The 22,429-nt window shown below is 38.3% G+C and overlaps 1 protein-coding gene across 1 annotated transcript in view; it reads right to left on the reverse strand.

Annotated features, from left to right (window-relative positions):
- Nucleotides 1–2,465, reverse strand: part of large2 (LARGE xylosyl- and glucuronyltransferase 2) — a 109,751-nt gene extending 107,286 nt beyond the window's left edge. Inside the window, exon 1 of the mRNA XM_082182196.1 lies at nt 2,447–2,465. The gene's annotated coding sequence lies outside the window, so the exon portion shown is untranslated. The remainder of the gene's footprint in view (nt 1–2,446) is intronic.
- Between the last annotated feature and the right edge of the window lie 19,964 nt (nt 2,466–22,429).

Here is a 22,429-nt window from a genome sequence, read left to right on the forward strand (position 1 = left end):
TGTCTTTACTAACTGTCTTGGCCGGCAAGTTTCAATAACATAGAAGCCAATGGAGGAGTGAGCCAGCTCTCAGATTTAATCAAAAATATCTTAATTTGTGTTCCGAAGAAGAACGAAAATCTTACAAGGTTGGAACAACATGAGGCTGAGTAATAACAAACAGTTTTGGGTGAACTAACCCTTTAATAGGCCCTATGCACAGCTGCACTACTTCCTGAACTTCAGGCAGCTCCTTTGTTTCCTGTCTGCCATGATTGGACAAACTGATTAATCCAGGTGTGTCTGACCAACAACAATAATCAGACACACCTGGATTAATCAGTTTGTCCAATCATGGCAGACAGGAAACAAAGGAGCTGCCTGAAGTTCAGGAAGTAGTGCAGCTGTGCATAGGGCCTATTGCCCTTTAAAACACTTTAAATGTTATTTACAATTATTATGCTTTAAGATTATATTAAATGCAATTAGTTGAACTTAAGTGTGCACTTTCCTTTGTCGCTGGGATTCATTTATTTTGGGGGGCTCTTAAAAGCATAAAATGTACTTATATTTTCTCTGTCTGCTGCTTTAAATGTCACAGTTCACACACTAGCAGTATAGTCATTAGTGAAAGGCTTTTTTTATTCTTTTTTTTTACTTATTCACATGAAAACAGAGCATTTACATAGAGGTCTTAATGGTACAGTAGTAAACAACAGCCTTTATCATTTCAATAGCCAAAAAGAGAAGGCGGAAAATATTCATGTACAGTAAAAATGGACCACAGAGAAAAAAGATAAAATAATAAAATAACTGAAAATATGATGATATGAGAGCCCTCGAAATATCAAACACATGAGAGTTCACGATGCAAACAAGCCATTTCTCATTCAGCACTGCGGATGTGGAGCATCATAGTGCATTTCTGTGAAAAGGTCTTTCAGGACCAGAGGGGAGAACAGACCCCAATACGCAAACAAACCCGCCCAGAGACAGACTAGCTCCAAATCACCCATACTGTGAGAAGACACAGCCAGCGAGGGGAAGAGAGAAGGAGGCAAAACAGAAAGAGAGTGAACTGTCAAGGTAACTGAGAGAAGGATGAGCTGGAATTCTCATGAGGACATGAACACTGAGAGAAAAGAAAAGAGGTGAACAGTTAATCTAGGACAAATCTGAACATTGTCCATGCATGGCTCCCACAGTCCAGCTTGGCTCATGATGGTGCAAAATCTGTCATTCAGGAGATACATTTTCCCCATTTGTCACAGTATACTACGCAAGATTATCATCCCAAACACAATCAGACAATGCAGTCAACCCCTCAAAATACTCTCTCCGTAACACATGCACTGTGACGTGAGTTATTAGTGCCGTGCTGTGAGTCACAGATGTTCCGTTCTATCTTAGTGACTGCAAATGAATCACTGCCAACTGACCCCAGTGCCACCGAGTGTGCAAAGTCACAAATGCACAAATGCACCATCACAGAACACACACAAGCATGCCTGTCGTCTGATCACAGGAACAAGCTTACGGTGGGTAAAAATATTTTAGGTAATAACAGAGTATCATAGCTGTGTGATATGACTGTATGACTGTATCTTTCCCCCTCCTATCAAATCCTGACGGACAAAATTAATTCCGAACCAAACTCGTTATTATTTTTCAGTTTTATAAATAAGTCAAGATAGCGTATATTCACGAAAATAAGCTGCACTTGACAATAAGTTGCACAGCATGATTGTTGAGAGAGAAAAAACATTCAGAAATAATGTAAAATACCTGTAAATATAAACATTTTAAAGACTATAAACATGTTTATGAGTTCCCCTCAATCCACAACAAATCTTTTAAATGTAACGGTATTAAGAAAGAACAATGTAAGATAAACGGCAAGCCTACAAATTTAAATTATATAAAGTTTAAATGCGCTATACAAATAATAATAAATAAATTTGCACTCACTAAGCCTCACTCATTCAGCACAAATCCAAATATGTGCAATTTGGACATGTTTTGCATGCTTGGGGGAAAAAAAAAGTGGTATAAGGCTTTCATTCATCTTTTGAAATCTTAGCGATTTCTGTCCCTCCATTGAAAACCCATTCCATCAAAACTTTTAATCTTTCTAAAAGTTCATGAAGACATTCTAAATGTAATCCATAATCCAAGTCCTCTGAAGAGACATGATCGCTATATATGATGAATAACATCATAGGTCATTAAAACATTGATCAACGTAAAGAGCAATGAAATATAGTAAACTAATAAACTAAACTAACTTGATGCTTGATCAAAACAAGCTGTAACAAATATGATTTATTTTAGCATTAAATAACCAGAAAACCAGCCCAGAACCAACACATATTTGACTTACTCTCTGAACACTTTCAAGCTGAGAATTCTTCTTGATATATATCTATTCCACCTCTGCAGATCTATGATTAAAGTTCAGTTCACTTACAGTGCCGAACCAGCTCTCAACATCTGTGTCCACCTCTCTGAGCTGAAACATGTTACAAACACAGAGCACCTGTTTCCAGATCTCGCTTATTCAACTGCTTCCCTCTGAAGGCCTGTGGCACAGTTAACTGTGCTCTCGGGAGACGAGAACCTCATATTTCTGCTCTATTCTGAGTGCTTTTCAAGAGCAGCTAGTTTCAAGACAGCAACGGCCCCTTGATGGGAATCACTGCTGCTATATTCAGGCTGGAGAAGCTTTGGCTCCTCACTAGAGAGGCTGAAAATAGAGTCTGGACTGCTGTGCTACAATTAGCCTACCATGTAGGCACTGCATCCGCTAGCTAGCATATCACAGGGGAAGGAGGGTTTTGTTGTGATGTACCCTGTGGTTCGTGCCTCACTGGAGAATCTATGCAATTCTATGAGTCAGTCATAAACAAGTGACATTTTGATGATTTGATTTCCTCAGGGGGCATCGCACTATAGCACATTTTGAGCTCTGACTATCCAAAAGCGTTTGTGTATGATTAAGTTGTTATTTTCTGAGAATGAGTAACAAGAAGAAAAAAATGTTCTAGAATAATATTATGTAAAAAAGTAAATGAATATTATTTAAATACAAGGCAACTTACGTGTAGCCTACTTAAAGAAAGTAAGGAGGGGTTGCATTCAGTTCAAACTAGGGGTTGAACGACTTCAGATTTTTTTAAGTCGACATGATTAAAGTCGCTGATGACGTCATTGATGAACAAATAAGCCTGAATCTGTGTGTGAAGCACCTGCAGCGTAATAGTGAAATAGTGAAGGTTTGGGTTTTAGTTACTAAGAAATATATGCTAGAACATTTCAGTTTCAGAACAGCCTTTTCAAATTACAATACATGTTTGCGCTACTGAATGATTCTGTGTGCACAAGACCTTCACGTGATATGAGCGCAACTGTATGTGTGTGCATTACAATGCAATACAAAACGTGCATTCACACGATCAATGTTGAGCATCCAGATGGTATAATCAAACATGTCTTTTGGAGTGCACTCTGAGTATGCATTTATTTGTAATTTGAAGAACTGAAACGGATCGTAAAAGTGCACTTCAAAGATTTATTTTACTGTTGCGCCCTCTATAGGCCATGAATGATCAGTGACTAGTCGACGTCAAGGTTAAAGGGATAGTTCACTTTGAAATTAATTTTTGGTATGTTTTAGCTTACCTCAAGGGCATCCAAGATGTAGGTGTCTTTTTTTCCGCAGTAGTTTCAATTTTGATATTTTTAGGTCAAACCGTTCTTGTCTGTCAGTCATATAATGCAGGTCGATGGTCACTGTCTCAAAGAGCATGCACAGAGTTCAAATTAAAACAATTCCCCGTCGTCCAAATTAAACAATTCCCCATCGTAAGTACACATTGATGGCCTAAGACACGAAACGAGCGGTTTGTGTGAGAAAACGAACAGTATTTATATCGTTTTTATCACTTATACGCAGCCATGTCCGAAGTGATCTGATCTGACGTGTGCGCAGACTGGTGAATAGATATATACACTAGATCTCGCCTTGTCTACGGCAGTTCATTGGAACGAATGTCTTTAAGGCGACATCTAGTGTGTATATATCTATGCACCAGTCTGCGCACACGTCAGATCAGATCACTTGGACATGGCTGTGTATAAGCGGTAAAAACGATATAAATACTGTTCGTTTTCTCACACAAACCGCTCGTTTCGTGTCTTAGGCCATCAATGTGTACTTACGATGGGGAATTGTTTAATTTGGACGACGGGGAATTGTTTTAATTTGGACTCAGTGCTTGTGTTTTGAGATAATGACCATAGACCTGCATTATATGACTGACAGACAAGAACGGTTTGACCTAAAAATATAAAAATTGAAACTACTGCGGAAAAAAAGACACCTACATCTTGGATGCCCTTGAGGTAAGCTAAAACATACCAAAAATTAATTTCAAAGTGAACTATCCCTTTAAAGCTGATGTCATGGCAGAGCAGCCTGGTCTGTTCAACCTCTAGTTCAAACATGGTGCATTTAAAGCAACACTAAGGAAAACATTTTACCTTAAAATAATGTTTCCAAAATCGCATCAGTGGTTCATCAAGTCGTGACAGGGTGAAAGGTACTTCTGGATTCACTTTTCAGCCCTATATCTGCTATAACCACACTATGCAAGTTTGCCAAACCGGGTCGCTTTTCTGTAGTTCGAATGAGACATAAGAAAACTACAAATTTGACTTGCTTTACGTCAAGCGTTACAATAGTGATTATTTAAGTTTTGTTCGTTTCTGATGTCGCAATACATCATACTTTCATGAAATCATGCAACATACTCTACCTTGTCTGTGGACATCGTTCATTCCAAAGCCGGTGCTGGATAAACAGCGAGCGTGCGTGAGACAGTAGGCTGCGGGCGGCGAAATTATTTACAGTAATGGACAATTCCGCTTCCAGCCTGTAGGGCGAACGAAGAGGAAAAGTTCCTTAGTGTTGCCAGAGAATGTCTAATAAGGGGAGAACTTCCACTCTCAGTAAACTTCCGGCTTCTGAACTGGTTGCAGTTCCACTCTGGTTCCATTTGAGGGCGCTCACAGGATGAGTGCAGAATGAATGGAGGTCTATGGAGCTATACGCTGATTTCACGCAGCCGTTATTTTGAAATCGAAAGCGAGGCTCCGGTGGGAAGAAAACCGGAAGTGTCGCCTTTAATCACAGGAGAGTCGTGAATGCGATGGCGTATTGTTGTGTTTAATGTATAAAATGAGTTATTCTAAAACTGTACATACATTTCTTTCATACTTTAGACTATATACAGTGAAATTCATTTATAAATAAAATAATTTTTTTATATATAATTCAGAGAGTAAAAAAAGAAGCAGGAATGAACTAAATACATATCCTATATTGGATATTAACATCCAATAGTGTAAATCGCAGCAGCAGCTTCAGGTTGGTAGTCCAAGGCATTGTTGTTTATCTTTACTTCCGGGGTTCTTCCCACCGGAGCCTCACTTTCGATTTCAAAATGGCGGCTGCGTGAAATCAGCATATACCCCTCAAAATCCACTTTTCTCAGGATATAATTTTTTGTCTAGTAATTTGAATGTTGTATTCGAAAGGAGATGCAAAAAAATTACACATTGCTGGATGTTAGATTTTTTAGAGTCACTTATTTGCTTTAAAAAGTCTTTCAAAATGTCAATGACGTCATACACATCGTACGACCAGAGATACTGCTTTACGGCAATCCTTCAGTCACTTTGGTGCTTTTGCGCTCTGCACTTTCTTTTCTCTCGAGGCATCGACAACACAGCTGACACAGGTAAATACACGTGCTAGAAGAGTTTTTGTTTTGTTGTTTTAAAAGACCACGCCGAAAATACACACACACACACACGATGCCATCAAGCGGTATCTCTGGTCGTAATCAGTCCTTCACTGACCAATCAGCGTTCATTAGCAGAATGCTAGCGTGTTATGGGCAACAACAACTCAACCTGTAAGAAATCGAAAGGACCTACAATCAAATCTGAGATTTCTCAACGGCAATCGGGTGAAAGAGACTAATTTAGTCGTCTAGCACCATAGACTCCCATTCATTTTGCACTCATGGGCGATTGCCCCCAGTGGAACTCTCGTGGAACTACAACCAAAATTCGGTACAATAGGACTTAAAAGGGAGTGGCCAGGCTCTCCAGAGACGGGCTCTGGTGTAGCTTTAAGACGGGTAGCATCAGCATTGACATCGATGTTATTGTTTCTTGTGTGCCTTGTGACCATTCGTCACTGATGTGTTAATTTTTTACAAATGTTCTCTTTTGATTGAAATATACTTTAAGTTTAGTCATTATTCCGTCAAAACATTTTAGTTCATGAAAAGCAAAATTTAACCAAATATTCAAACATTTTATATTTTAATTAAAAAATGTATCAACATTTGATAAAATCAACATGGAAAAAGTTATTCAGAATGATTGAATTTAACAGACAATCATATTCTTTCTATATTTGTTTTTCAAAAAATACGGATTATCAAATACTTCTCATCAAATACTCACTATCAAATCACTTAAAAAAAAATGTAATTTGGTTTTGGTGAACTATTCCTTTAAAGGCCCACTGACATGATGTAATTACCACTGAAACAGGAAGACAGGGTGGAACATATTGAACAGCTCCTCCCCTTTTTTGGCTGCTGAGCTTGGTAAAGCCGCAGTTTCCTCCTAATCTCCTCTATATCGCTTTAAAATACAGCATTCTGTGCAGAATTCACATGGATCTGATACGTTTTGTCTGCGCCGACTCGCACATATGATCCGCTCTGTGCTCTTGTGTCTCTGGACCAGAGCTGCGGTTGTTTGCGCTGCCAGACTTAATTTGACCCAATGGAAAGCATATTTATTTACACTGTCTGAATCGTTCCCTGTCCCCTATATAGTGCAGTATGTGCCATTCACCATGTAGAAAATAGTAAATGTGTGAACAAGTGACCGATTTAGCTGCAGCTTTAGCGTCTATTTATAATGTAGCAGGCGGAGCTTCAGATTCTTGAGAGCATTTGATTGGACAAAAAATCTGATGAGAAGCTGAAGTGCAGAGTGATGTCATCAAAATCATTGATCCATATTGGCAGAAGTGACTGTAAGTTTTGAACGCTTATATCATCTAAATACAAATTTTGTCATTGTTTTGGAGCACACTAGCTTATAGATAACAATAAGACTAACATATTCATACTATAAGCCAAAAAACTTCCATTTGGATTTCATGGCGACTTTAACAAAGCCTCTGTTTTGCTGCTCTTGACAGCGCTGCAGTGATAGGGAGTCACAGAGTGTCATGGGTAATCTGTTTTTTACTTGTTATGTTTGCTCTACAAAGTAAACCACTCCTGCTACTGGAGCAAAAGTCACACTGAAGAACAACAGAGAACTCTTTATGACAGAGTGAAAATAACTGAATTAGACACCGGGAGTTTCATAGAACTGTATAGTAATGTGATCAGTCTGTCTGAGGTGTGTGTTCCAGACAGCTCAAATATGATAAGACATTGCAACCATGTGAGAGAAAGTCCAATCCTTCAGACTACTCATGCTGGGTTCTAGAAAAACTACACAGGCTCTTATTCAATACCATCTGAACTGACAGATGGAAACATTATTTGACAGAGAAAGAGCGTAAACATGTACAAAGTCCTCTCTCTTCTTGACAAACACCCACATGCTCTAAAAAAAGCAATGTAGGCATATAAGGGAAGCTGTTGATGCTGCTTTAGGTCCACCTCTCCCCCTACGTCTGCATTCTAACTAAATCTTTAAAACCTGGAGAAAGCTATCCAAAAGCATTTCCGTTCATCTCAATGGAAATTGCTCGGCTGATCCAAGACCTCCTGAAATTATTTGCAATCTCCTGAAATCTTCATTGTGGCTGTTCGGTTCTGCAGCCAGGGGTTTTGATTCAATCACCTAAGCCATTAACGCCATGTGAGTAATCATTTTGGAGCCATAAAATTATAATACTGATCAACACATAGTTGATCATAAAGAACACTGATACTCACAAACCCATTCATAGTGACTATCCTGAGCTATGACATCCATGTGTTTAAGACTTTAAGAACAAAAACTGCAATTGGTAAAAACATCTATAATATAAGGAAACATTTGTTACATTTATTAGTCACTTCCTGTTTGTTGCTGCTGCGTGGTTTGAGTTTGGAGCTCCGTCAAGTTGATTCGTAATCCTCTGTTTTTGTCTTAAAATCAGTTTTATAACCTATCTTTCTCTGTTTCAACAGCGAGTGAACATATCCCAACACTGTAAACCTGAATAAGTTTAGCAGAACTCAAAAAATGTAAGGCAATCGATTGCCTCATTTGTTTTTGTTTTTTTGAAATTCAAAGTTTAAGTAAGCAGAACTTGCAGATTTTAAGTTTGTACTTAAACATTTCAAGTTAAGAACAATTAAAATCAGATTACACTATTTCATACATTTAACTTAAAACCTTCATATAATCTCAATGTGAACACTTTTATTGGTATTAACTTATAGTTTTAACAAGCTAGTTTGCTAACATACTACTATGTTATCATGCTAATAATAGTATGTTATACAGCACTTGCTGCATGAGGGCAACAATATAAAGATTTTATACTACAGGGCCGTTGAATGCTTGAATCTGATTGGTTGACGAACGTTCTAAGGTGTGCATTATTTTCAGGGAAACGCACGGCTAAAGTAGTTCCAGGCAGGTCTTGACCGCATTACCGTTCCATATCACTTCGCGTAGTCAACTGTAATAACGGAAAATAGGATACAATTCATAACAAGAAAAAGCATTTCGCCCCATGCGCTTGATCTGCAATTTTCAATGTCTAGCTTCACAATCAATAGAAACATGCAGTTTAATTTGAATAAATAAACTATAAAGTCCTATCTAATCAATAGAAAATTAAACTGAATATAGGCTAAATAAATGGATAGTCCTGCAGCACGGATTTTTATTGCAGATAATTTAACAAATAAATAATTATTGATAGGCCTACTTGTTAAAAGGGCTTTGGGTTTCATTTATTTGGCTAGTCTGTCATCTGTCAATAATAGAAAGAAAAAAAGAATGAACGAATTCATTAAAACGAATTGAATTAATTAATACATAATAATATTGACGCACATGCTTTTCTGTCTCATTATTGCAACATCTCTCTCTAATAACTGCATTAATAACTGCATAAAGCCGGGAACACACTTTAAGGCCGGTTATGAATGTAATTTGATACTTATGACTGATCATGCCCAAACGCGTGTTCAGCGCGTTCAGTCTGTGTTCAAAGTCTGTGTTTAAAATCTGCTGCAGTCGATGAAACAGTCAGAGAATGTGTCAGCTAGTCGTGTGTCCCCAGCATTAGTCTGCTATCAGCGGCTCAAACCTCCGTTACTAACTCTGAAATGACGTTTTGGAATTAGCAACGGAGGCATGGGATTAGATGCGTAAGAAATTAGTCCTACATACAAGAGCGTTTTAATGACAAAAACTTTACAAACGTCTTGAAATACATAATCTGAACAATGTTTCGAGGTGTGGTAACTGTAGTATAAGCGGAATAATTGACTTCAGGCCGTTGAATTATTAGAAAAATAATGCACACCCGAGGTGTAACGGCCACTCCGCTTCGCGTCGTGACCGCATTACCACCTCGGGTGTGCATTATTTTTCTAATAATTCAACGGCCTGTCGTCAATTATTCCTTACTTATTTGCTCTCAAATCAAGCCGCATGCACCACTTGTCACCGTGATAGTAACTATCCTAAAACCAACATTAACAGAAATTCTTCTAAATTAGCATAACAAAACATTAATCAATACTTAATCTCCCACTTAACATTAATCTTGCACAAAAAAAAAACCCATTATATTACACTTAATTTTAGCATTTACTCTCCCATTCAAGTGCCATCGGCAAAGCATGCTGGGAAATAGACATCCCAGCCGTTTCAGTTAAACTTAAGTTTATTAATGTTTAAATTAAAATAAATAATTTCATAAAACTCAAAACAATGAAACAGTTCAGTTTACTTAAAATATATCAGTTCTGTGAACTTGAACTTGAAAGTGCTAAATACTCATAAAAGTTAATTTGACTGAACTAATTAGTTTAATTTAAGTTTGTCCTACTCAAACCAATTAATTATTTTGAGTGTTAGTGTTTACAGTGAATAGTATTTTACATCAAAAGCAATTGGAATGCTAAAATTCCTGAACATCCTATACTAGCTTATAGCCGTTAGCATCACTAGCCTGTTCCCGGCTAATGTTTGTCTTGTTTACACTCTTCTCACTCAGAGATTATCGTTTATTTGTACTAATGGTAAATGTTTCTGCTCATTGTTTTGGATGTAGGTTGACCTCCTCGCCAGCAAACGTTTGAGGAGAATGAGCACTTGTGTTACTCTGAACAGTGCAGTGTTGATGACTAAATGTAATTTAGAGGAGTATGACAGATATTTATCCAGTCAAAATACACAAAACTGTAACTGCCCCCTGTTGTAGAGGTAAAAAGTGATCATTTCTATCACATATTGATCACTGAACTAGAAATGTCTCCTGTTTTCTTGGGCTGTTTTGGTGCTTGGGTGTTCTGTCCTTCTTATCATCCTTCACTTGATGTCCTCTCCTCTCCTAACAAACCTAATTTGTTTTTGAGCTGTAATTGATGGCACAACACACATACAATATTTACATCCTTTTAAGGGTCACACAGTCCCAGCTGACCCAAAATTATGTGTCACAACACAAAAACCTTGCAACAAACTTGCAGAAATTAAGATTTGATATTGGGTGAGCGTGATTTCACCAGGTACATGTTCCTGGATCAACATCTTTATTGATCCAGTACCAACATTCCAATCAACCAATCAGTAGTTAATGATCTGAGAGAAGTGTATACACTAAGAATACACTAACATTAGTAATTGACAGTAAAGGATAACCCGTAAAGTGTCCACAGACACCTAGATAACTGTTTCCATTCATACTGCATATACTATACCAAATGAACTTATTCTCAAAATTTGCCTGTGACTCTAAAAATGTAACAAATGGTGTCGCTACAGTTAAAGAACATTCTCTTCCATGACCAAATTGTGTGTGAGTAGAATTTAGCACTTCTGACAGGCACAAAAACTGTATTCTGTTGAAAACAGCCTTTTGTAAGGGAAGCCAATAATACAAAGCATCACCAGCAAGATAGGATCTGTCCCCATGAACACAAATACACAACAACAAACCACTTCAGCAGAGAGACAGCTGCAGAAGGAAATACCATTAGAGCAGTACTTACTCATTCTTCAACAGTAATCAAAGAGCAAAAAAACAGAGCCAAAGCAACAGATCTTTAATTTGGGTAGAAGGGTTGAGATGATAGCATTGGCAGAGCGCGCTGAGCCTGACAGGAAGCTTCACACAAGCAATCTGCACGGTTGATTTCATTTGGAGCGACAGAAGAGATGAATGGAAACCCGAGATGGGTCCGAAATCTGTCATCTCAAAGAGTAATCGGTTTTGAGGAATCAGTCACCTGGCTACATCACACAAATAAACCTATGGAACTCAAAAGAGATATTTGGGAGAGAGTAGGGAAAGCTAATACACTTTTTGGTGTTTGCTTATTTCTTTTCAGTATTCAATATTAACCCTTAAATGCATACATCGGGATCGGGTCTTTAGTGACCCGGAACGTCATTCACTACCTCCCTCCTCATTCATTTTTTTAAGTTAGACATCAACCTTCTTAGTATTACTCAATCAATTTATTATAAACAAATTAACAAGAAAAAAAGAATAAAAGAATGCTTGTTTTCCCATACATTTTTTGTAAACATTAGTATAGGGTCGCTAACGACTTGAGGTGTGTAACAGTGTAAGTATATTTTTTAATGCACAACAATAAGTGCATTTTTGATGACTGAATAAGTGCCATTCACCTTTATTACATAAGGTGGCTGTGGCAGAAACAGAATGAATTGACGTTTCACTCATAGTTAATGCAGGCAGAAAACAAAAGAATAGGAAGTATCATCATCAGCAAAACTTGAAATGGCTCAGCGATTTACAGCAGAGCAAGTAATGTCACTGTCACTTGATGGTGGATCTGGTGAAGAGGCTGTCAGTGATCAAAATATTGATTTTGAAGATGTTGCAAATGATTTCATTTTGAGAATATGTTTGATATCGCGAATATGAGCCAGATGCTGAATGTACTGGGAAATTAGCTCTGACGAGGACAGTGAAGATGGTTTAAAACAACCCTTCCAAGCTCAAAAAGGTAACAAATATGCTTTATTTTATTCTTCTGTAATTGTTACTCTAATATCAGGAGAGTTGTATCGTGACAGGTAGAGATCCATCCGTGTTAGATATAGATCCGGGTCGCTGAAGACCAGAATATGTAATAATGATTGGCGAAACATTCATGCATTTAAGGGTTAAATAAATAAATGTTAAATAGATAAATGTTAAATTAATTAATTAATTAATTAATAAACAATATGCGTGTGTGTGTGTGTGTGTGTGTGTGTGTGTGTGTGTGTGTGTGTGTGTGTGTGTGTGTGTGTGTGTGTGTGTGTGTGTGTGTTCCTGGTAAACCCTACATTGGGAAAACAGATTATAAATCATACAGAATGATGTATACAGAAAATGTAAAAATTCTGAAAGTTTTGTGTGAGTGTTGTATTTAGGAGTAGGTTTAGGCTTGGGGACAGAATATACAGTTTTATAAAAAAATTGGCCATGATGTGTCTTCCTAAATGGTTGTTTAAGAAATGAAAAGCTACACACTCAATCAATTAGGGTTAGAAGAACTGTTAAACATGAAACCTGCTAGAAACACAATAATCACTGTAATAATGATCCGATCATTGACTCTTAAGCATTTGCTTATTTAAATCCAAACAGTAACTTTTTGGGGGGGCGGGCAGTGTATATTTACATAGACAATTTTTCACAAAAATAAATAAATAAAAACTTGCTTTCCATAGCTTCACTGTGAAAAAAAAAAATATTCAAAAAATATACTTTTTTGAGTTTTACTTTTCTTTTTCTTTTTTTGGCAACTCAAATACATTCAAATCAGTTGGTAAAAAGTAAACTAAGTTTAGTTTACAAAAAAAAAAAAAAAAAAAAAAAAATTACAGTGTAGTTTTAAAATCTTTGTCTACAATTAATTAAACTGTCCAATTTTAAGGGAAGGTAGAGGACTGAATTATTCATGTTCATACTTGACTGCAGTCAGTGTGCATTAATATATAACCAGTTTTACATTTATTGAGTGTTATCCCTGCATTCCTCTACAGCAAATGTGAATACTCCAGAATTCCTGTATTCTGACACTGTGAAACCGTGACAAAGATCCATGCAGTATAATGCCAAGAAGTCTTTCTGAGCCTCTATGGATTAGACTGTCAGACACCTCTCAGCCCTACATTGCACTGGGGTGAACCCAGCCTTTCCTCTAACCGTATGAACGTTTTGTAAGCCGATCAAAGGAGGAACTAGCTCCATTAGGATTAACTGTAAACACTAGACTAGATTTTTACATTGTCTAAATAAAAAATGACTGCAAATTGCCCATGTAAAACCCTGCTGGTCAGTTATATTATCTGAATAGTAGTATTTGCTCGAGCGAAGCTCACTTCCATAATGTTAGGGTGACTGTCAGGGTGTTGCCATGTGGTTGCTAAGGTGCTCTGAGTGGTTTTTAGTGCATTGCGATTCAGTTGATGAGTTTTGGGTGGTTGCTAGTGCCACTAGGAGATGACTTGCTGACCCAGTTCAAAAAAGCCCAACCTCAAGACTATAATAGTTTTATCCCAAATGATGCACTATACACTTACGCTACCATCCATGGTATGAATTTTAGAACGAAATCCAAGACAGTTTAAAACCAATCCATATGAATTGAGCAGTTTAGTCCAAATTTTCTGAAGAGACACGATTGCTTTATATGAGCAGATTTAATTTGGGCTTTCATTCACATATAAACATTGATCAGCAAACAAAAACCGAAACTCAACCGAATCAGCTTGACGCGCGAGAACAAACCTCATTGGTTCTTACAGAAGCTCAAACGTGATGCGTAACACGAGAATGAACCTCATTGGTTCTTGCTGAAGCTCAAACGTGATGCGTAACACGAGAATGAACTTCATTGGTTCTTGCTGAAGCTCAAACGTGATGCGTAACACGAGAATGAACTTCATTGGTTCTTGCTGAAGCTCAAACGTGACGCGTAACACGAGAATGAACTTCATTGGTTCTTGCTGAAGCTCAAACGTAATGCGTAACACAAGAATGAACTTCATTGGTTCTTGCTGAAGCTCAAACGTGATACGTAACACGAGAATGAACTTCATTGGTTCTTGCTGAAGCTCAAACGTAATGCGTAACAAGAATGAACCTCATTGGTTCTTGCTGAAGCTCAAACGTAATGCGTAACACAAGAATGAACTTCATTGGTTCTTACTGAAGCTCAAACGTGATGCGTAACACGAGAATGAACTTCATTGGTTCTTGCTGAAGCTCAAACGTAATGCGTAACACAAGAATGAACCTCATTGGTTCTTGCTGAAGCTCAAACGTAATGCGTAACACAAGAATGAACCTCATTGGTTCTTGCTGAAGCTCAGACGTGATGCGTAACACGAGAATGAACATCATTGGTTCTTGCTGAAGCTCAAACGTAATGCGTAACACAAGAATGAACCTCATTGGTTCTTGCTGAAGCTCAGACGTGATGTGTAACACGAGAATGAACATCATTGGTTCTTGCTGAAGCTCAAACGTAATGCGTAACACAAGAATGAACCTCATTGGTTCTTGCTGAAGCTCAAACGTAATGCATAACACGAGAATGAACTTCATTGGTTCTTGCTGAAGCTCAAACGTGATGCGTAACAAGAGAATGAACTTCATTGGTTCTTGCTGAAGCTCAAACGTGATGCATAACACGAGAATGAACTTCATTGGTTCTTGCTGAAGCTCAAACGTGATGCGTAACAAGAGAATGAACTTCATTGGTTCTTGCTGAAGCTCAAAACGTGATGCGTAACACGAGAATGAACTTCATTGGTTCTTGCTGAAGCTCAAACGTAATGCGTAACACAAGAATGAACCTCATTGGTTCTTGCTGAAGCTCAAACGTTATGCGTAACACAAGAATGAACCTCATTGGTTCTTGCTGAAGCTCAAACGTGCTGCGTAACACAAGAATGAACCTCATTGGTTCTTGCTGAAGCTCAAACATTATGCGTAACACGAGAATGAACTTCATTGGTTCTTGCTGAAGCTCAAACGTGCTGCGTAACACAAGAATGAAGAATGATTGGTTCTGGCATGTCAATCAAACATGCTTGAGCTTCCGTTTACCATATAAGATGTGTGCGTTGATGAATGTTTACAAGTGAATAAAAGCCTAAATTCAATCTGTTCGTCATATAAAGTGATCGTGTCTCTTCTGAACATTTGGACTAAACCGCTCAATTCATATGGATTAGTTTTACGATCTCTTTATGAACTTTTTAAAGCGTCGAAGTGTCAGTTGTGTAGCTGTCAATGGAGGGACAGAAATCCCTCAGATTTCATCAAAAAGATCTTCATTTGTGTTCTGAAGATGAACGAAAGACTTACGGGTTTGGGACGACATGGGTGAACTTACTCTTTAAGCACCACTGCTATATATTAGCAAATTTATGGACACTTCCACCAGCCAGTCTACATAAGCCAATTCTTTTCATAATGGGCCTAAATCCTATTCAGAGTTACAGGAAAAGGAGGGCATAGAATGGTTACTGTACTGCCCTTCAGATCAGTTTCAGTAAAGCATCCTCCGCTGAGCTCATACGCAGTCATTGGTGTGCTATTCTTGTGTGAAAAGTGGGGGGTTGGGAGTGGGCAGAGGTTAAGGAGTGTACTTGAAGACTATTAAGTCTTGGCATATAAAAGGTAGCGCTGTCGGTAATGCACTAAGGCGAGGAGAGCAGTATGTAGATTAGATTACACAGCAGCTGCAGTGATGCTCTGGTTTATGTTCTCATCAGGGAGAGGTGACTTATCCAAACACCCTACTGTGCCGTCTCAAATCGAGGGTCAGGGGAATTCTGAGTTAATGTGCATCTTTAGTGAATGAATGTTGACAGCACACTCCCGTTATCACAATGAGCATATATAGCTTGTTAAGTGTTTTGGCAGGCATACAAAAGCTGCTTTGATCTGGACAAGGTCATTTCAGGTCAGTACGCTAAGCACACACAGTCATTTCCACATAGACGTAACACATACACACTGAGTGTTTGATCAATGTGCTTGGACAAATGTTTTAAAAGAAAGCACAGAGAATAAGAACGGAGACATAAATATAGTGCCTAGATAAACTGGATTGCATGTAGTGAATAAGATGCAGGTTTTTGCTCTAAAATTAAACATTAATAACATAAGAATAAAAACTTCATAACATATTTTTTTTGTGTGTATATTGTTGTTTGCAGATTAGCAAGTTAATATCCACAATTTCCTTAAATCTCATTGGCCTAAGCAACAAAAAAGAAAAGAAAAAGCAACCACTTACAAACATACAAACATCTTTTTGGATATATATTTTAAATACATTTAAAAAATCTATTGCTAATACAGATTATAAGATATTTATAAATAAATTAACAGGTTTTCAATAAGTTTTAGTTTCTTCATTTATTTTCACTCTAAATACATTCATATTTGACATAATATATATTTTAAAAAGATACATTTTGCTTTTATCAAAAATATATTTTAAGACTGAAAAATGTTTAGCCCCTTGAAATATATTTTGGATTTACGTTTAAATTCCAAGTTAGGCTTTAAGCTGCGCTGTTTAAGCATAATATTTGAAATCCCTTCTTTCTTTCTTTTTGCCAAATGGAACCTGACTTTGACAGGACAGATGCTTGTCAAGCATGATAAGACTTTTGTGCGAGCTCTTTTCAGTGAACTCTCTAAAAGTCTCTATTCCCTGTCTGTCTATCTTCATTCTCTTAGTGTCTCTCTGGAGTTTTCCGCCGTGTCTTTCATCCTACACAAAAAGCAATTTGCTCCAAAAACCTGAGTGCCACCCTCTCTTCTGTCCCCCCTCTGACCCCCAGCAGACAGAGCAATCAGACATCCAGCCCTCGTATCCTGACCTCACTGGTACCCATTATGGGCATGCACACTCCCACAAATGAGCACTGTCTCACTGTCATTCACAGTAGAAATACTGTAATATTCTGGTAAATGAATGTCATAGCCATCTTAGTGTCTTCTCAACATTTGGAGTCTCAAACCCTTTAACATTTTAGCTTAATACTTTTGAACTGAATGGCCTAAAATTCTTCCTTGGGACATGTTGAGGTAAGTGACATCTGTTTAAGTTCCGACACAGCAATACAACTATAGTACTGTGTTTTTGCAATTCAAGTTCTTTGAGATGAAGCTTGGTAATTATCATGGCTTCAGGGTATCTAAGCAGTTTGGGAGAATAGCCACCTCTTAGATCATAAAAACTGCTTTGTAAGCAGTTTACTCTTTACTCAGCTGTCTTTAGACTCTTTGGGTCATATGCAATGTAATGACAACTTTTCAAGACCAGTTATTTAACCTTTCAGTCATTTTAAATGTTGTGGTGTGGGGGTGTGTGGGGTGTGTGGGTGTGTGTGTGTGGGGGGAGGGGGGGGGGGGGGGTCCTCATTCTACAGCAGTAATTTTTGAGCAATCAATCTTGACTGTGTAATCTGACACGAATTTGTCTCCTTCACACAATGCCAATAAAAAGTTATTAAAAGCATTTTGATAAACATAAAGCATTAACAAATTTGGCACCAAAGCTGAGAAACATTAAGTGGCTGTATCTTGACTAAACTCTAGTATACTGAATTTAAACTTGGTAAATGTCATCACTACCTGGCCCTGACTGTACCTGATCGGGTGCATTTCCCAAAAGCATTGTTAGTGTTTCCCGAAACCAAAGTTTCCACGAACATTCACAAACTTGTGTGGTTATGACTACTGCTTTTGACCTGTGGTTAGAAGTTTCTCATTAGTATGACATGTGGACTTATTAAATTATGCTCTTGAGTAAAATAAGCAGGCTAAGATGCAGTATAATCCATTTCTTTCAATCCATTTGCCCTAGTGCTCAGGGGAACCTATGCATATGACTTAAGAGGGAATCTGCAATTGAATCAAGCATCGGTAAATAAAGCAAAACAACAGAACAAAAATAGCAAAACATTCCTCAGATACCATGTTTGTTATTTAGAGCAATAATCTTGATCTTGAACCAATTAATAAGAAGATATTCCTCCATCACCTGCATGACATCATTAACCTATACCTATGTGGTTTGAACGAAGGATGTGCAATAAAGTTACTACAGTTTCGTGAAACTTTCATGACTAGCTAGTAAATTTATCCAACAATGCATTGCACTTTGGTAGATAAGTAGCGAGTTAAGTCATTGTAAACTAGGATTAAAGGGAAAGAAGAAAGTCATATACACCTCGGATGGCTCGAGGGCGAGTAAACTATGGGATAATTTTCATTTTTGGGTGAACTAACACTTTAAATCAGCGTAAGACCTTCGAACCAACTGCCATAAAATCATCTTCTGTCTTTGATTCTTAAAATCATGATTGATTCAATGATCAAGAATTTGTGGCCTGATTATTCCTGTGTGCATTTATATTTTTCATTAGATCTTGTTTTACACTGATCTTTTATAATGATCTCACTCCACTGGCTCCCTAGCCTGGTTAAAACCAGACCATTCTCAGTAGTAACTGAATTATGGTCTGGCAAAGCTTCATTAATAACTCATTTCCAAAGGGGCGTCACCAACGGACGTCGCTCAAATGCCTCTGGGCGCAATTGGATAGACCTAAAACCAATCAGAGCGATCGTCATCGTGTAAAGCCATATGCTGCGTCCCAATTCGCCTAAGTTACACTACGCCATAAAGTATGTACTCTTTTTGTGAAGAAAATTTATTTACTTTTGAATGTGTAGCAAAAAAGTAGGCAAGCTTTGGGACATAATACTTCGTCATCTTTATCGGACGGATCTGTCGCGTGCATCCTGTCACTTAAACTGCCCTGTCAATCATCTTGTCACAGTTAAAATCCTCTATTAAATCTAATTTCATTTCCTACCGTTTCGGAGAGAAATGTAGAAGCACGTTCATCTGCCAGTGGGTCTTTCATGGAGACTGTCCTCGTGTGTTTGCAATTTGAATATAATAATGTGCGCTTCAGCAACGGACGTCGCTCAAATGCCTCTGGGCGCAATTGGATAGACCTAGGGTGTATTCACACCTGCCTTGTTTGGTTCGATTGAATCGAACTCTAGTTCGTTTCCACCCTTAGTGCGGACCTTTTGGGCAGGTGTGAATACAGTAATCGAACTCGGGTGCGGACCAAACAATCGAACCGAGACCCAGCTGAAGAGGTGGTCTCGGCACGGTTCCAAACGAACTCTGGTACGGTTCGTTTACGATGTGAACATGAACCGACCCAATTGCAAGAAAGCACTGCGCCTTTACGTTCATTTAATTATTTGACTGCTCTTATGAGGATACTTAACACAACGGACATTTTGGCATAATGGTTTGTGTTATTGTTCGTTCAAGTGCGAAAGAGAATTCCATTCCGGCGCGCTGTCTGGCCACACGATACTGTTGCGCGTCTTTCTGCGCGTCGTGTGTGCATCATTGGAATGGAATGAATGAATGTGTGCATCAGGACATTCACATACCGAGCGTTCTCTTTAGTCTAATCGTGCATAAATGTTTGACGGAACCGTCTTGGAGCACATTGTCGTCTTCTCAATCCGAATTACAACATTGTATAGAATGATGACATTGTATCATATGATACTCATTAGTTTCTTCATATTGCGTTTGTAGAGCATAACACAAAATCAGTAAAAGAACAATTATTGCAGTACGAAATATCTCCATGCTGAGCCTTTTTTTTTGCACTTCCTGATTTCCCTACTTGAGAATCCTTGTCCAATGAATGGACGACCTTAGCACACATGTGGTTTTGTTTACAAATTTTGGTTCACTTGCAAAAAGAGCAGTGTGAAAGCGAATCGTACCAAACCAAAAAAAATTAAAAAATTATTCGGTCCGGACCAAAGCAAGTGAACTATCGGACTTTCCTGGTGTGAATACACCCCTAAAACCAATCAGAGCGATCGTCATCGTGTAAAGCCCGCCCCAACGTTTCTGATTGGTGCCGCGATTTTGACGGATTAGAAATGGGCTTGAATGAGCTCTTTGCCAGACTACTTGCAGAGCAAATCTAAATTTGCCGGAAGTTGTCTGGGTTTTCCCAGGCTACTGGCTCGCAGTTGTGGCCAGAATAAAACAATGTTTTGACGCTGGGTTTCAGGACTACCACTGGAACTGCACCTCCCTACCTCTCTTCACTCCTACAAGAGTCCATGCAGTCACTGAACAAATGGCGCCTTGTTGTATGAAAGTATTATTGGAGCAAAACAACTGAGCACCTGTGAGAGTGAGAATAGCCACACATGTGTATCATTAAATCTGAAGTCCCCTGTAGAGGTAGGGATGGTCATTGTTCAGAGATCAGAGAATTTTGGTCAATCAAATGACTTTATTTGTTCGCCTGGGGTTTGTCCCACCCGTACCCTGAAACATTCTGTTACAGCTTGTAGAAACTGTGAAAAAAATTACACAAACATGAGAGCTATGCTAAACGTTCAGAATAACAGAGATAAAACATTGCGTTTAATTAAACTGACCATAAGATAAAGTAATGCTAGCACTACAAATGACAAACACAGTCGGACAGCTTTTTATTAGACTTATGAAACTCTATAAACTGTTAAAACAAAACTTCACAGCTAGTGGAGCCTAAAAACATATTTAAACATATGTGTAACAGCACACACACCTAACCATGACAGTTAAACTCTGGTAACCTAACAAGGCATTTCATTGAATTAATTATAAAATAAACTAATTAAATATAAAACTAATTAGCAAATAAAAACCTCACAGATATCACAGGTTTTTATGTAGCCTAGATAATTAACATATAGCAATAAGAAAATAAATAATACTAAAAAACATTAAACGTACTTATACATATATACAACGAATGATGTATCACTTGGCCTAGCCTGCTATGGAGGAAGAGAATGTTACTGATGTGTTGACTCCTTTCTTTTTATGGGGCAATTGGCAAAGTGGGACCCATGCTGTATTTTTGGGATAATTACTTTTTTTTTTTTTTTAAGTGCTTAATAGCTTATGTTTGTTGTACTGTAAGTCGCAAACATGTCAATGTTATACATTGGGATGCCTAACTTGGCCCCAGTTTTAGCCTGGGAAAACCCAGACAACTTCCGGCAAATTTAGATTTGCTCTGCATGTAGTCTGGCAAAGAGCTCATTCAAGCCCATTTCTAATCCGTCGAAATCGCGGCACCAATCAGAAACGTTGGGGTGGGCTTTACACGATGACGATCGCTCTGATTGGTTTTAGGTCTATCCAATTGCGGCCAGAGGCATTTGAGCGACGTCCGTTGGTGAAGCGCAGCAACTTTTAAATGCATTATTATATTCAAATTGCAAACACATGAGGACAGTCTCCATGAAAGACCCACTGGCAGATGAACGTGCTGCTACATTTCTCTCCGAAACGGTAGGAAATGAAATTAGATTTAATAGAGGATTTTAACTGTGACGAGATGATTGACAGGGCAGTTTACGTGACAGGACGCACGCGACAGATCCGTCCGATTAAGATGACGAAGTAGTATGTCCCAAAGCTTGCCTACTTTTTTGCTACACATTCAAAAGTAAATACCTTTTCTTCACAAAAAGAGTACATACTTTTATGGCGTAGTGTAACTTAGGCGAATTGGGATATGGCTTTACACGATGACGATCGCTCTGATTGGTTTTAGGTCTATCCAATTGTGCCCAGAGGCATTTGAGCGACGTCCGTTGGTGACGCCCCTTTGGAAATGAGTTATTAATGAAGCTTTGCCAGACCATAACTCAGTTACTACTGAGAATGGTCTGGTTTTAACCAGGCTACCCCAGTTTAGAAGTTTACTTAATTTAGTCCCTGCTGGTAGATGCCGTAACTACAGCTCATTGCAAACAACATCTTTCTTTATTGGCAGGCTTGTGACTGTCATTCTTGTGGCCAATCACCTCACATTCATTCAATGTGGCATCAGAGTGATTAGTCACATTTACGGGTCAGAATTGAGTGCCCATAAGAAAATCAAATCAGATACGTCCTGCCGCCAGCCAAGCAATTGCCATTAAGATGAATGTGAATGCTAATCTCCAGGTATTCCAAAAATCCTCGATCTTGGCTGTGTATTTAATCCTCTGCAACAACGCTTTCTCTGCTGCTGCTTATTT

The sequence above is a fragment of the Leuciscus leuciscus genome (genome assembly GCF_965113295.1).
Source record: "Leuciscus leuciscus genome assembly, chromosome: 10".
In the NCBI taxonomy this organism is placed as follows: Eukaryota; Metazoa; Chordata; class Actinopteri; order Cypriniformes; family Leuciscidae; genus Leuciscus; species Leuciscus leuciscus.